Source organism: Hakea prostrata, unplaced genomic scaffold, assembly GCF_041222555.1.
Source record: "Hakea prostrata isolate BN-2017 unplaced genomic scaffold, UWA_Hpros_2 contig_157, whole genome shotgun sequence".
NCBI lineage: Eukaryota > Viridiplantae > Streptophyta > Magnoliopsida > Proteales > Proteaceae > Hakea > Hakea prostrata.
The window spans coordinates 85,759-103,041 of record NW_028291276.1 but is presented as its reverse complement, the minus strand read 5'-3'; positions in this window follow the sequence as shown (position 1 = coordinate 103,041).

Below are 17,283 nucleotides of genomic sequence, written 5' to 3'. Positions count from 1 at the left end.
TTCTAGTTTTTCTAAATTTCTAATTATCTGTTGGATTTCATTGTTTGAGTCAAGACTATAGTATAAAGATTTTCCTGTAATCAGATGTTCAAAATGTTCAGGTTCTATTATGCAGAAGTCATTCATTGTTCATTTTTCAGAAGTTTCTGCAATATGTTCATTATATTGTAATTGAAGTGGAAGTAATCCACATTGATTTCGTGTACATGCGCATGTGTTTGAAGAAATGTTAATAGGTTTTGTTTTTTGAGTTTTGGAAGTTTTTGAAGTCATCTTAATGATGCCACCACGCGAAGTTGCATACTCTGATTGGGTGATGCGACGGCATGACGCTTTATATTCATTGGTAGAAACCGTGGGTGTAAGGGTAGAACCATCGAAGAGAAGAAAGGCCTCTTTGGTGATAAGAAGACCCGCATTGTGATTTAAAAGGAAATTTAATCCTAAAAGCATATCGATAGAAGGGGGCATGTCGGTTTTGATATAAACGGTATCAAAGGGGTAGGAAAGAGAGTATTGTTTACAATGGTTGGGAAAACCAATTGTGGAAGGTTGGAGTTGATGAGTATATATATATGTGGAATATTATCAATACCATAACTGATCGTGGTTTGTGGGTCAGATATGGGCTGAATATCATGTTCAGAGATAAAATGGGAGGAAAGATGGTTTTTTGTACATCCTGTGTCAACATGGGCGATAAGAAATATATCTTTGTTAGTGGAAAGAATTGTTAGTTTGAATTTTACCAAAAGAGTATTTAAAGTTGGTTGAGGTGAACATTGGAAAGTAGGAAATGGAGTGGGGTCAGAGTTTTGGAAAATTCAGTGTTATATAGCTCGTTAGGCGGTGATTGAGACTGTTGTTTTAATTGTAATAATTCAGTAATATATTAAACCTGTGATGTTAAGGTATTTAGGGTTGTGTGCATAGTTTGAATATCATATTTAATAGTGACTATATTAGATTCGATGGCTGAAACGCAAGTTTGAAGTTGTGCATTATGTTGGCTAGAATTTGATTCAATTTGTGTTAATCTAATATCAGAATGTGCAGTTGTAGTTTGTATAACATGTGTGTTTTTGGTTGAGGTAGGTGAGATAAGAGTTATATTTGAATATTCAGGTGTTCGTAAAAATGGAGAGGTTTTGCCAGTAAGGCAAGATTTACAGGCTTCTTTATAACATTTGTTACATTGATACCTGTTTTGTAAAGATGGCCAAAAGCCACAGTAGAGACATCCTATTTGTAGGTTGCCTTTGTTGTTTATCCAATTATGAGAACAACTTGTCATTTAATAAATATGGTTTAAATTGATGTTGTGGAATAATTCTTCTATTGGTTTTTGTTCAAAATCTTCTTGTTCTATATCTTCCCTATCATGTATAGTAATTATACTATAAATATTTTCTGTATCTGAAACATCTTTGTCAATTTCTAATAATGTTTGATTTGTATTTTGTACTAAATAAGCATTCTGAGTATATGTATTTTGTAAATTTGGGCAATTATTACTAAAATGTCCTGTATTGCCGCATGTATAACATTTTAATTGTTGTTTATATGTCCTTCTAGGATCATATCTTCTAACATGTTTTTCTTGAGATAAACATGGTTTTCTAGCAGTAGATTTTCGGATAGAGTAATTTGAATTTGTTTTTCGAGATTTACTAGTATAACTATTTTGGCCTTTAGTGGAATTTGTATTGTATTTCTGATTCTGATAATTTCTACTTTGTTTAGCTTGTTTTCTATAGAAGGGTATATTTCTATTGTATTATTGTGGGACATACATTATATCGCAATAGCTATTGTCACCCTTTAATTGTTTTTGTGCTAATTGGTCTGCACATTTAGCTTTGAGTGTTTCCATTATAAATTGTACTTTTATACCGAGGCCGTGCATATCTGCTTTATTTATAAGCTCACCCCTTGTCTTTTAAAAAATTATTCCAAGCTTCGAGTATTTGTTGTCCTAATATTCCGGGTAATTTTAAAAATAGTTTGTCACTTATTTCTTTATTAAAATATAATCCAGATTTTATTCCATAATACATGTAATCATTACAAAATTGTTTAATATATCGATAATCTGTTAAGACATTTGTTCTAATGTTTTTAGGGCATCAGCCTGTTCTGTAGTGTTTCCTAAATTTGGATCTTTTTCAGTGACTAATTGTCCCACATAATTTAAAAAATTGAATGGATTATTTCCTAGATTTATTAAATATTGATATGTGGGTTGATATTCTTGTTTAAAATTTTCCCATATCACTTTAACTGAGTCACCTAAATATGTTTCTAATCTAGCAAATAATTATTCTGTTGTTAAATTTTATATATTAAAATTTTTATAAATATCATTAGTAATTCTTTGTTTCCAAATAAATATAACAGTATTCCATTTTTGTGGATCATGATGTGTTTTATTTAATATAGCTCCTTGTTCATGATTCTGGAGTATTATCGGTTCATCTGTAGGGTATCTTTGTCCTCTAGATTTTCATTGTGTATTATGATTAAAATTGTTGGTATTTCCCGATAACCAAAATATATCTCTATGTTGTGCAGATGGTCTAGGTATATTCATTCCTGCTGATCCATCTTCAGTACTCATTGTTGTATCTCGCATGTGAGTATTTTGAGGTGGATTTGAAGCACTAGCTCTAGATTCTTGTGGTTCCATATATTCATTATTTATATTATCTATAATTTCTTGTATGTACTCACGTTCTGGATCTATAACATATTCCGTATTAATAATATTTGATATTTCTGATTCGAATTCTATGTCAGATTCATAGGTAGTATTTGTATTGGGTGTTATAACAAGTTCTTTCTGTTTTTCTATAGCCTTTAATTTGTTTTCTTGTTCTAACTTATCTTTTTTACATTGTTCTTCTACTAATTTGGTAATTATTTCTATATTATTTGTTAATTTATCTATTGATTGGTGCATTTCTTTTAAAGTATTTTTGATATCCATTTTGTTTTGTTTAATCACTAACTGATTCAGTATCAATGTCTGTCTTAGGTTGAGCTAGGGTTTTATAATTTTTTATTAATGTATCTTCTTAGTTGTTTGTTACATTGAGTGATCAGATGGAGTTATTATCATTTGTGTATCGTTTTACACTATTTGAGAAATGTTCCATGGTAATCCTGCATATTCAAAATAGTCTATTTTATGAGGTGTTATGGCTTTACTCATTTACTAGTCATACTTTCTAATATATCTTTTATATTTATTTTATAATTAGTGGTTGAATTTTGTATTCCGGCTCTTAAAAATCATATACAAATTATAACATTGTTTCCTGTAAATCCTTCATATCCTTTAATTTGTATTCCTATCTGTATATTATTTATAAAAGCTTTTTTATCAATTAACATATCAGGGGTAAAGAATACTAATCCTACATTATTGTTCATATCTATTTCCATTAATTGTATTATTGAATTTGTGTTTTTCAATCTAGAATCATATATTGTTACCAGGGCTTTAGTGCCTAAATGTTTTCGAATAAGGGATTTTATTCCAACTACAAATATTCTAGTGTGTATTACTTTAATATCTTTAGGTTTTAGTAATAATTTAAGTTCTCTATCTACCATAGGTAATTTTACTGTTTGTCCTTCTAGGCAACTAATTATTTCTTCATTTTTATGTTTTATAAAAACTGTATTTCTAGGGAATTTAGCTGTATTATATAAAGATTTAGGATTTAATAGGTTTAAGGCATTGTTCTTAAAAATTTCTATGTTTTCATTTATATCAACGATCTCTATTATTTTATTATCTTGTGGACTTTCAGTTGTTCTTGATGATTGTCCTATCATTTTATTATTAGAGAATTGTCTTATCATTTTACTTATGATTTTTGTACGTAAAATTTAGCTAAGGGTTTTGGTTGTTTGAGTCTATGTATTCCTGTTGTCTTGTTAATATTTAGATTTTCCATTTGAGATAATGTATCATTTACTGTTGTTTTCTTTGGTATCAAATCTTATAATAAAAGTAAATCTGTGTGTAATTGTTCTATGTTATTTAGGAGTTTTAAATGTAATAGTATTATTACATTATTTTGTTTAAGGAGAATTTTATCAGTGGGTTGTCCTGGATCATATTTTGATAAACCTTCCGTTTCTGGGTGATATTCTTTGGCTTGTTGTAAAATTTGTTGATATATAAGGTTGTCTTCCATACTTAATAGCTTAATATCATATTTGTTTAATTATCTTTTCTAAATATTCTAATTTTTCTATTATTTGATCACATCTAATATTTCCTTTATCACATCTTTCGTTTAATAAATTAAATATTTCTTTATGATTTATGTCTATTTTGCTCTTGTTCAAAGAAAAAGATTAGTTTATGTATATTTTCACTTGTTGGTAATTGTTGTAATTTTAATTTGTTTGTTACAGACATAATTTATTTTAATTCACTTTTTATGTAATCTTGATTTTGTCTAAGTATTATTAGTTCATTTTTATAATTTTTATTTTCTTGGTCCATTTAGTAATATTCTTCTGAATTATGACAATCTTCAAATAAGCCGTCATTTTTTCATTTACTCTAATTATTTGTTCAAATTGTTTTAATAATATTTCAATTTTTCAAATAATTCATTATTTTATTGTCTAAATTCTTTTAGAAGTTCTTTTTCTTCTAGGGTAGGGCCTTGTGGGCCTAAATATCTTGGAGCAGTTAATCTATGTATACTATCATAATTATTTCTGATTTGTTGTTTCAATATTACTATCTCATCACTTATATCTTTTCGTTTTTGGATTTCTATTTTTATGTCTTGAGTTTTTATATTTATTGTTTCGATTAAAGTTAAACTTCTATCAAATGGTTCATATCTGTAAGATATAGCTAATTTCATTTTCATATTTTCTATATTTTTATATCAAGAGTTCTTCGTCAGGTTGATCGAAATAACTCGAAAACCTATGTGTACAATACTTTTGTCTTTTTGATCTTTCGTCTTCTTTTAATTGTGTAAATTGTGATAATAATTTTGAAGTTGTGGATTCTATGGATGACGCTAATTTATCAAATATGAGTTTCCTTATTTCACTGGGTAAAGTTATTCCTTGAATAATAGTTTCTTCAATGAGTTCAATAATATTTATTGCATGTTTAAAATATTCTAATAAGCTATAAAAAGCTATTTTCTTTCCGTTATTTGTATGGCTATTTTGTAAAGCAGCTATATATACTGTGTATGTTTCTACTAGTTTTTGCATAATTATTCTAATTCGTAATTATCACTATCTTCATTATAAATTGCTGTATTTAATTCATTTTGTTTAGGCTCCATATATTGTTGAATATTTCTATAAATTTTTATTAAATTCTTAATTTGTTCAAATAATTTATGATTATTTCTTTCAATTTTATTCATATGTTTTCTATCTTTTTTACCTATTAATACATGATTTTTATTCATAATATTATGGATTCTGTTATAATTTTTTTGAATTTTTGTTCTTAGATAAACAAGTTCATCACCAATATTTCTTTGGTGTAAAATTTCTATTTTAAGTTCATGTTTTTTTATTTCTAATGTTTCAGACATGAGTAATTCATATGTATAAGGATCAAATCTCATTGATGTGGGACTTTTATATTTTATTCCTTTTATAAGATCATACCAAAGTAATTCTGTTTCTTTTTTGTCAAAATGTTTTACTGCTAAATATATCACATGTATTTGTCTTTGATTTTTAAACTTATTTCTTAATTGTTCTTTTTGTACTATAGTATTGGTTGGTTTAATTGAAGATGCTAACTTATCAAAGATAAGTTCGCGGATTTCTATTGGAATAGTTAATCCCTGTTCAACATATGGTCGTGGAAGTTCTATAATATTCACAATTGTTTTGTAATATTCAAGTAAACTGCAAAGTACATCTTTTATTTGTGAAAAAGTATTATAATTATGCAAAAGATGAATATAAACAATAAATTTATCTACTACTTCCTTCATTATATAGAGTTTATAAAAACAGTAAAGAAAATTAACTAGAATTTAGAAATGCAAACTTACTAGTGGCAGGTGAATAGTAAAATGAATAGTACTTGTGAATAATGAACAGTGAATAGTGAAATGCGAAAGAACGATGATTGTGTATTCCTACTCAGTACTACCTATGTGGATAAGATTCGCTAATCTTGGCCTGATGCAAATTTATACTAAATGAATGCAAAGATATCGAAGGGTTTACGTTTCTCGTGGTCATTACTGGCTTTTTCAGTCAACTTGTCGAACATCCAAAGGCGCAAAACACCAAGCCTACAGGGCTCCTTCTATTCATTAGACCGAGACTTATAGCCAAGCTCGCTCATCAAAGTCTTAATGATAGAATTTCCTTTTGGGCAAAGGAATGCAATCCTAAGGAAACTGTCAAGAGACTCCCAGAGTTTGATTTTAAGGGAATAGATGACCTTCATAATATCTTAATGAAATGCGATGAAATGATTGATTAAAACCACGCTCTGATACCATTCATAAGTGCGTGGGTGACATAGCGCATATGCAAGAGCCACACACGGGCGGGAGCGAACGAATCGTTTAATCTCCTCACCGTTGATCACGTGATTTTTTTTTTTTTTTTACCACAGTGTGTGTGTGAGTGCCATGCACTTGTCTTTCGGTGATTAACAGAACTGGGTTCTGCCTGAAAGACGTGAGGGTCAAGTGACCAGGACTGTTGTGGTGACAATAAAAATTTTCTCAAATCTCAGATTTGATTAAATCATTGTTACTCCGAATCCTTCGGTGCACCACATGCCTTTTCCATATTAACTGATCTTACATAATCAAGATGCCCAGCCACTACCTACATTACTCTAATGCACATAGCAGGCAGCACTTACTTGCAGGACTTTAGGACTGGCACATCAGATCATGTGGTGCTCAAGTTAATTAGTACACAGGTCTTATAGGGAATTTATGCCATATTCATCCCGGTAACAAAGATAAAATTTCCTTTGAAATTTGTGATAAAATAGGAAATAAAAATCAAGAAGTGAATATAAATATGAAGTGCAGATGATGCATAGGAGAGATGATAGAAGCACGACTGTAGGCTTTCATCCTCAAATCCTTCATATATATATATATATGTATGTATGTATGTATGTGGTCTTTCACCTTACTAGTAGCATCCACAGATCTCAAGAAGACATATCTCCTATTATAGTAAACTATGAAGTTGATGATGATTTTTTTTTGTCAGACAAGTCCATCCATCAGACATAATGGTACATCCACACATCTCCTAGAAGGGCCTTATATCTCAATTGTATGCCTCCAACTCCTCCTACTACTGTGTCAAGTAGGTGGTCATGACCTTATGAGGGGTGGGGCATATCCAAGACATGCTTTTGCAATGGAGTCTATCATGTTCTTATAATAAAGTCCTTGTGATATGTTGGTTGGAACGGTGTGGTGTAACATCCACTTCACCCCTCCCGCCCCTTTCCTTTAACCTTCCCCTTCATATTCTTCCATGCACTTATGATCCTGGGTTGCTTTGCCCTCCTCTCCGGGAAAAAACATCGGGATCCTCGCTCTAGTATCAGGTTTTGACGTTGTGGATAAGCTGTTGATGGAGGAGCCATGGTTTGAGATCTCGCAAGATCTCACGAGATATCTCGCTTTTTTAAGAAGGCAAGATGAGATTAAGGGTGAGATGAGATAAAGGGTGAGATTCTCACATCTTGCTTGAGATTTCACCTATCTCGCCATATCTCACCATATCTCGCTGGAACTCTCAATTTTTGTTTGCAATTACTCTTAGTACATCTATAATACTAAAGGAAGATCTACCATTCTATACTTGTCTTATAAGCTATGACTTATATGTAACTTCTAATGGCTGTGTAATTTTATTATTCTATTCTCGAGAGTCGAGGTTGCGATACTCTTACTTTTCATTTAGAAGCCTCAAAGGTTCTATATTATATGTTGTATAAGTTTGCATTTCCCAATCCTACAACATTTTGGATTCACACTTATGGTCAACTTAGAACTTATACTTAGGGTTGTTCTCTCACAAATTCAAGGCCACTAGTGGAATGTTCGGTTTTCCCCTTCCCTAGTTTCCAAACCCGGACCCAAAAACCCACCGACATAGGCTATCAAGTTGGCCCCAAAAATAGACCATATCTCAACCAAGATATTGCCAACTCGGTCAAGATCTCAGTTTTTGGACGGGGTGAGATATCGTTCGAGAGTGAGATCTTGAACCATGGGAGGAGCGACCCTCTAACTCTATGACCGCTAGAATATGCCAAACATGCTACCCTTGACCCAAATGCTTTATTCCATGTAGCTCTAGAGGTACTAGCTTTTGTAGCTCTAGCTCTAGCCCTCTCCTTGTAACGCCCCAATTCCCAATATGGGAATTTAGGTCGATACTTAACCCAAGAACCGGTTTTTCCTTAGGTAGTGAACCAGTCGTGATAAAATAGACCAGAAATTAAACTCAAAGAATTTAGAATATTTAAGCAGCGGAAGTCTATTCTTAAACTGAAACATTTCCATTATTCTAAAATATCCAAAATAAAAGGGTTCGACTATTACATTTATCAAGTAGAATATTTCACACCAATTACATAATTATTTAAATATAGATAAAAACATATTTTATGTCCTTAACAAATAATATATGAATGAGGTTCATCAGCAATATGGACTTCTTTTGTATCACGGCACAATTCTTCAAAGTCATGCCCTACACATTCACCATCTGGAGAAAAATATTTGGTAAGTTTCGAAAAACTTAGCAAGATCAAATCTAGCAAGATATCGACATGTTTGAAATAATACAAGAAATACAATCAAATGAAATAAATAATGCAATAATGCTAATGCATAAGTTATTATTTATCTTATTTGGAAACAATACGATGCCCCATGCCGTTACATGGCCTGCACGCGTTATACACCCTTGACATGCGTATTGCTCCATTTGGGATTCAACACATCATACCCCATGCCGTTACCATCCCCTCCCTCCCGGCCCCGCGTTATGCACCCCCGATATGTGTGTTGATCCCTCCCATGTTATCATGGGTTTTCCCAATAGGAAAGGATGAAGATTGACCCCCCTTCCACCCCTGATGGCCGTTACCCCGCATTCCCGCCCTATCAACCCATCCAATTCTCTATCGGACCATGATAAATGGAAAAGTTTATGTCTTCTTCTTATAATGCAATATGCAATGCAATGACAAATCTTGATATTCATAGAAATTTATATAAGACAATAAATCAAACATATAGATATAATGCAGGATTTGTAATATAGATCAAACGATACAATGAGTCAAGTTAGTAGATATACATAAATGATTCTCACTTGCAATACATATCAAGATAAAATACATTATTTCAAACTATAGATAATATGAATAATTATTACTTAAAATTTATATCAAATAAAATGCAACATATCAAATACACAATTATTCAAACAAGTGGATATATTGCAAGATTATCACTTGCAATTTGGATTAAATAAAAGACAATATATCAAATATGTAGATATAGTGCAAGATTATCACTTGCAATATAGATCAAATACGCGATTATTCAAACAAGTGGATATAGTGCAAGATTATCACTTGCCTTCACGATAGGTTCAAGATCACAATAGTGCAATGCTTTGAGTGGTCTAAGGAAACACAAATTAACACAAACAATTACAATGAAATGGATTTTGAATAAACTTAAAATTTCTATTTAATGAGCTCTCTCTCTCTCTCTCTCTCTCTCTCTCTCTCTCTCTCTCTCTCTCTCTCTCTCTTTCTCTCTCTCTCTCTCTCTCTCTCTTCTTTGGAAATCTCCCTCCCGTGAGACCAAGTCTCACCCTCTATTTATAAGCAAGAAGTTGATATAACGATTTAAATAATTTTAATTAAGTAAATTAATAAAACTAAACGTATTGATAAATTCTTAAAGAATTAAGTATTGATTATATAAAAGCTAATCTATTACTTTATATTTTAATTCTTAACGTATTCTATTTTCTTTACTTGATTATAAAGTGTTGAATGAATTAAGATTATTAAACTAATAATAATAAATACTTAACTGATATTATAATTATTAACAAAGAATTAAGTATAGATTATATATAAAAGCTAATTTATTACTTTATATTTTAACTCTTAACGTATTTTTTTTCTTAAGTTTACAAAAAAATGAAGAGTTAATTTTCTTAAAGTATAAAATGTTTAAGATCTATTAAGCTAACAATCATAATAAATATTTAACTAATAAATTATTTATTAGTTTAATATTTGAGTTTATTTAAGTAAATTGAAAAAAAAAAGATTCACTTATTTGGTTTCATTAATTAATTAATTTATCATTATTTTATTATTTTCTAAAGAAATGATAATTACTATAAAACAAAATAACATATATAATTAAAAGATATAGTAAAAGATTATTTTATGAAAATTGACCAAAATACCCTTAGTAAAATCTAGGGGTATTACACTCCTACTCTTGCTTATGTATGCCCTCCTCTCTTCCATCGCACGCCTCATCTCCCTAGCCTCCTCCCCTCTTTGCACATCAACGAGGTCAACATCCTGTGTATCTGAATCAACTCTATATGTTGAAGACCCCTCATTGCCTCATCAAGTGCTCTGTCCACTTTCTTCTTATATGTTTTCTTCTACCCTTTCCCTTTCTTTAATGCCCTCCTTGCCTTCACTACCTCAGCTAAAGCTTTTGTGCATGCGATGACATCCTTTGAACTCCCGATGATGTGTGCCTTAAACCTACTGATGCCACCTCCCGAAAACCTCTTACTACAGAAATTACATTGTGTACTAGTCTTGTTTCTGTCTACCACCATGCAGGGTCAACCCTCCCTCCTACTCTTTGTGGTTGTGGTTGTGCCTGCTGCACACCCTCTCCTTGCATCTATAGTTGCTCCGCACCCTCCACCTGCCTCTATTGTGCTTGTGAACCACGCATCCCATATGATCCATCTCACCTCGACTCCCAGTTCCAGCTATGATCACTGTTGCATACAAAATGATTGCATAAGTCACTAAAAAACATCAAAATAATTTTCTCCAGACAAAGAAAAAGTATTAATCTTTCCCTTGTCCATGTTTTTTTTTTATTAAATATAAAATGAATTTTATTTTTTTTTAAAAAGAAAATAGGCTGCCCATACCAAAATTGGCGATGGAAGCATATAGACAACACTTCAAAAACATATAGAGAGTCATTACATATTTTTCTACAATTTTCAAAACATTTTTCCTATTTTTCATAATTATTTAGAATTTTTTTTTAAAAAATAATTTTTGAAAATAAAATAATTATGGGTAGTTTTCATTTGTACCTTGAGGTTTGACTTAGGTCACTTTTATTATAACCTACAAAAGATGATGTTTTGCATCTGCCTCTCCTATGGTATCTAAAAAAATCATTTTTAGGACACTTCAATTTTTTATGATTATAATACCCTTATATATTCGAAGTTTTATTTATGTATCATACAGATGGCTGTTAGATTAGTATCACACATATAAACTTTCATCCAACTACCCTAATAAAAAAAATTGAGTTATGCTTGCAATTATATTATTTTCTTTTTACTATGAAGGGTTTCTTATATTCTAAATTTACAAATCAAACCCTTGGCTGAAATTAGATGGAAGCCCAAGAGGTGTCACTTAAACCCATCAGTTTGCAAAGAGGAAGACAAAATCGTAGTTTAGATTTTAGGCTTTTTTTTAAGTATTCTAAGGGAATCCTCTGTTCGTTTTGTCACTTTTGTTCAAGAATTCTTCAAGTTCACGTACTCTATGGTTTTTTTTCTTTCTATTACCATTTTGTGTCGAAATCAAAAGATTGACCTAATTGCTTAGATTTGCTAATTGGTTGTTTGCAGATGGATCATTCATTAGGTGGAGCTTTTGTGTTTCGGGTTTAAGTTTCATAACTCTACAGAGATCACGGAATTGTATTGTAGGCCATTCCTATGGCTTTTTGAAATAAATAAATAAATAAATAAAGGATTGGTTGAGCATCCATCAACAAGATGATCTGCTCAGTCAAGCATTCACCAAGAGACCTTAGTGTTCCAGATCTCTTAAGGCTCCGCCCTAAAGCATCTTGTTTGCTCCCTTCTCCATTAGTGCGAAAAGTTTTCGACTTTAGCCTTTGTGCTTGGAAACCCCTTCATATCTCATCTGTTGAAGCTTTTGGATCTTCAAAGGTTTTAAGACTTCGATCATTATGTTGGATTTTGCTGATGTTGCATCCAAAACTTACAAAACTTACATGGAATTCTCGAAAACTCTCTTTCTGGCAAGGAGTCGTCACCCATCATAGAAGCAGCCAAGGGCTTTATGTAGATTTATAATCTAAGAATTGTAAAATGACAATAAAAAGAAAAAAATAATAATTGCAAACATACCATAATTTTTCTATAGGGCCTTCCCATCGAAATTATGTGCATGATGGTAATTTAACGGCCAGCTGTACAATTGTAAAAATAAAAATTTGATTGTATAAGGGTATTTTAGTCATAAAAATTGATGTATTCTTAAATTAGCTTTCTTGGATATTAAATGGGAGGCAGATTCAAAATATCATCTTTTTTGGGTTAAAAGTTAACTAAGTCAAACTTCAAGGGGTCCAAATAAAAATTACCCTATAATTATTTGTTGGGTGGAAAAATATTTCAATTCATGAGATTGTAGATCAGCCCATGATGTTTTATATATATTAAATCCATACCTATATACGGCATATATCATGTATATCTTTTGCATTTTTAATGTAGGAAAATTTTTAGGCCCAAAAATAGATAAATAAATCACTTTCCAAAAAAAAAAAAAAAAAAAAATTCCAACAACCATGAGTTTATGAATCAGCCTATAGTGTTCAACACATTAAATCCATACGCAATACTTTCTATCATGCATTTTATAAAAATAAAGTTTGGAGAAGAAATGTTACCTTCGAGATGAAAATCTCCAAGATTTGAGTGAAATGCTGCTTGATCGATGTGATGCATGCATTTTTTTTTTGGCAAGAATCACATAAGAACTAGTGCTAGATGTCAAAGATTGATTAAAAAAATGTAGGAACTAAGAATGAATATGAGAAAGAATGTCCGAAAGTAAAGCTCGAAATTCTGCCCAAATGAGCGAAATTTCGAGTGGCATTTGCTTTTACAAACAAAATCTCAAGATATTTCAGTGGTAAATGAAACTTTTCCGTTTTGTTTAGCTTTTCGTTTTGCTAGCTACCGAAACAGCAAAGTTTTGAACCTTGTCACTAAGGCATATACTCCAAAGACTGTTCTGCCCCTACACACTAATGAAACATCAACACCTCCTCCCAAGCTATAGAGTATCGATCACCAAGCCCCAACTTATGACATCCTTCCATAGAGGCTGAACAAGGTAAGTAGGGGTGCAAGTTTGGCCCTGGCGGACCTGACCCGCCCTAAGCCCGCCTTGAGCCCGAATAGGGCTTGGGCTAAAGATTTTGGCCCTAAGGGCGGGTTAGGGCCAAAATATTCTGGCCCTGAACTAGGGCCAAGGGCGGGCCTGGGATTACTCTCTGGCCCGCCCAGCCCATCCCGGCCCGTCCCTGATTTTTAGCCCTGACCCAAGCCCTGATTTTGGCCCTGATCTTAGCCCTGATTTTGGCCCTAATCTTGGCCCTGATTTTAGCCCTGATCTTGACCCTGACCCAGGCCCTGATTTTGGCCCTGACCCAGGCCCTGATTTTGGCCCCGATCTTGACCCCGACCCAGGCCCCGATTTTGGCCCCGACCCAAGCCTTGATTTTGGCCACGACCCAGGCCCTGATCCTAGCCCTAATTTTGGCCCTGATCCTAGCCCTGATTATGGCCCTGATCCTGGCCCTGATCTTGGCCCTGATATTAGCCCTGACCCTGATCCTGGCCTTGATTTGAGTCTAAAGACTCTGGACCCTCCACCCACATTGAGAGGAATTAATTGTAATACATATAGGAGGATACTTGACACGTGTCAAATTTTAAAAACATGATCATGTTTTGTAGAAAATTAATAAAAATAAACTATAACCTCCTCATTACCAATGTAATAAGCATCTATTTGATTTTGGCTCTGATCCTGACCCTAATTTTGGCTCTAATCTTAATATTAATTTGACGATGATCATGTACTACAGTACTAGATTTTTACCCTGATCTTCATACTAACATTGATATGAGTCTTGATTTTGATATTTAGTCACTTTGATCATATTAGACTATAAATTCACTTTTTATATTATTTTTAAGGTAATTTTTATTTTTCCAACAAAGTCATTTTTAGTTCAATAAAATATGGATTTTGTTTTTTGACTAAGGCGAGATAATATATTATAAATAATAAAAACTATTACATAAAGAATTAATATCTAACAATTCTATACCCTAACTTCTCATCATGAATATCTAACAAATCTACTGTGATATTTCAAAAAAAATTATTAAAAACATATAGCAATGTTTGTAACTAAAACATCATTTTCTTTAACTATGAAAAAAATACTTTTTTTTTGTTGAATACTAAATTATTGTCGATTTACTTGTTAACAAGGTTTTGAATATGATTTTTTTTGTATTGAATAAAGATATCAATTTATTGAAAAGTTGTGAATGAAACATACCTACCTATGGCTTAAATTCTTGACTTTGAAGATAAAATTTTCATTTATCAGATTCCTTTTGAATTATGAATCTCTGATGTTTCTAAGTTTACAAAAAGAGTTTGTGTGACATTCTCTATAATTGACTTGACTTTCAAATATGCCTAAATTTAATTACAATTCTTCTCTCTACTTATTCTATTTCATGAATAATTTTAACTCTTTGTTGCTGGAGAAAAACCAAAGGAAAAAACAGAATAAGAGCAAATTAAAAAACCCTAGAAATTTGGATTTCTCTATTTCTCTAAAATCTAAATGGGTATAAATAGTTAAATACATATTGAATCTAAGTTTTGGATTATTTGTTGACATCTTTAATATTTTATTTTCCAGAATTGAGTTTGGATTTTAAGTATTTAATTATTTTAATATGTATTTTAATTACTACCTGTCTTACATTTGATATTTACGACCAAAGATATGGCCAATTAAAGCTAGGGACAAGGCCAATCAGGGCCAGGGACAAGGCCAATCAGGGTCAAGGCCAATCGGGGACAAGGGGGGGGCCGGGACGGGGGCCAGTTAGGGCCAAGGATAGGGCCGGGCCAGGCCGGGGCAATCGGGCCAATCGGGGGGCCAATCAGGCTCCAACCCATCCCGGCCCGGCCCAATTAGGGCCAATTAGGGCGGGAATGGGCTTGGCTTGGCCCTGTAGGGCTTAGGGCCAGGGACAATAATTATTGGCCCTGAACTAGGGCCAGGGCGGGAATGAGCTCAAATTTACCATATAGGGCTGGGCTTGGGATTGCAAAAGCCCGGCCCAGCCCGGCCCAGTTGTAGCCCTAAAGGTAAGGACTTAGTTTAGATATCTCTAAGTTGTTCACCAGAAGTAAGTAGAAATGGCTCCTCTCATAACTAACATCACATACAAAGTGCAAGTCCACCTCCACATGTTTGGTCCTCTCGTGAAACACTGGAATACTGGCAGTATAAATTGCGGCTTGGTTATCAAAAAACATCTCAATAGGCTCTTCATCCTTAAACACGATTTTCTTTCAAGAAAGATTTGATCTAAAATATCTCTGAAATTGTATGAGCCATAGCACGATACTCTACCTCAGCACTGGATTGAGCTACTATATCCTACTTCTTATTCCTCCAAATAACCAAATTCCCACCAAGGAACGTACATTGACCAGAAGTAGATCTCCAATCATCTAGTGACCTTACCTAATCCGCGTTTGAATAACACATTTTAGATGTGCATTTCTTTTGTACACCAATCCTTTCCTTGGAGCCTTCTTTAAACACTACAGGATATGGATCACAGCATCCTAGTGCGGCTTCGTAGGAAAATGCATAAATTGGCTAACAACCCCTACAACATATATAAGTTTACCTACTAACCACCTATATCTTTGAGGATTGGAAAATTCTTGTCCTCCATCCTTGGTGAGCTTAAAATGAGGATCCATGTATGTATCAACAGGCTTACATCCAAGCATGGTGATTTCTTTTAATAAGTCCATCACATACTTTCACTGAGAAAGACTAATACCTTGACTACTTCATAGAATCTTAATTCCAAAAATATGGCAAATGCCCGAAGTCTTTTATCTAAAACCGATTAATAAGAAACGTCTTCACTTTCCTAAATACATGCACTCACTCTCACTTCCAAAAACAATTATACCATCCACATAAACAATTAACAACACAATTCCAATGCTTGCCTTTCATAAAAAGACAGAATATAATGATTCAAATAGAATTAAGAAAATCCCACTTCGGATAACACTGAACTAAACTTTTCAAACTGCATCCTTGGGGATTGTTTTAATCCATAAATTGACTTGTGAAGTAGACATACTTTGGTAGAATTTCCCCCAAGCAACAAACCCAGGAGGTTGATATATACTTCCTTGGGCATTTTTGACATCTAACTAATGGAGAGGCCATCCCAAGATAGCCACCAATGACAACAAAATACGCACGGTATTTAAACGGATTACAAGAGAGAAAGTTTCAAAGCAATCTACTCCATAAGTTTGGGTATGCCCCTTCACAATCAACCATTCTTTGAGGTGCCTCATCAAAACCATCAAAATTATATTTAATCGCAAATAACCACAGACATCTGACTAGATCCTTACTTGAAGACAGATCCACAAGAGCCCAAGTGTTCCTAGAATGCAAGGCCTAAATTTTCAATTTCGTCACAGCTTTCCAACTTGGATCAGAGAGAGAGCCTTAGAGTATATAGATGGAATAATAATAGAGGACATAGATGTGGTAAGGCTACGATAATGATTAGACAACTGAGAAGTAGTAACATAATGAGAAATAGGATACACAACAAAACCTTCCCTCAAAGCAATGGGAAGGTCATCAAGATTATTATATGCTTTGGAGGAGGATTTGTAGAAGAAGTGATATCGATGGTTGTACCATTTGACTGTGTTTGTCTTTTCGTCTATGATAGACCTACATTGGTGTAAATTGGGCTAATGTCTTATCGAAACCTGGGAAGACAAAAGATTCATCTAGCTCGCTAAAGGGAACTCAAAACTGTCGAATTCTTCCTTAGGCAACTCAATCAATTCAA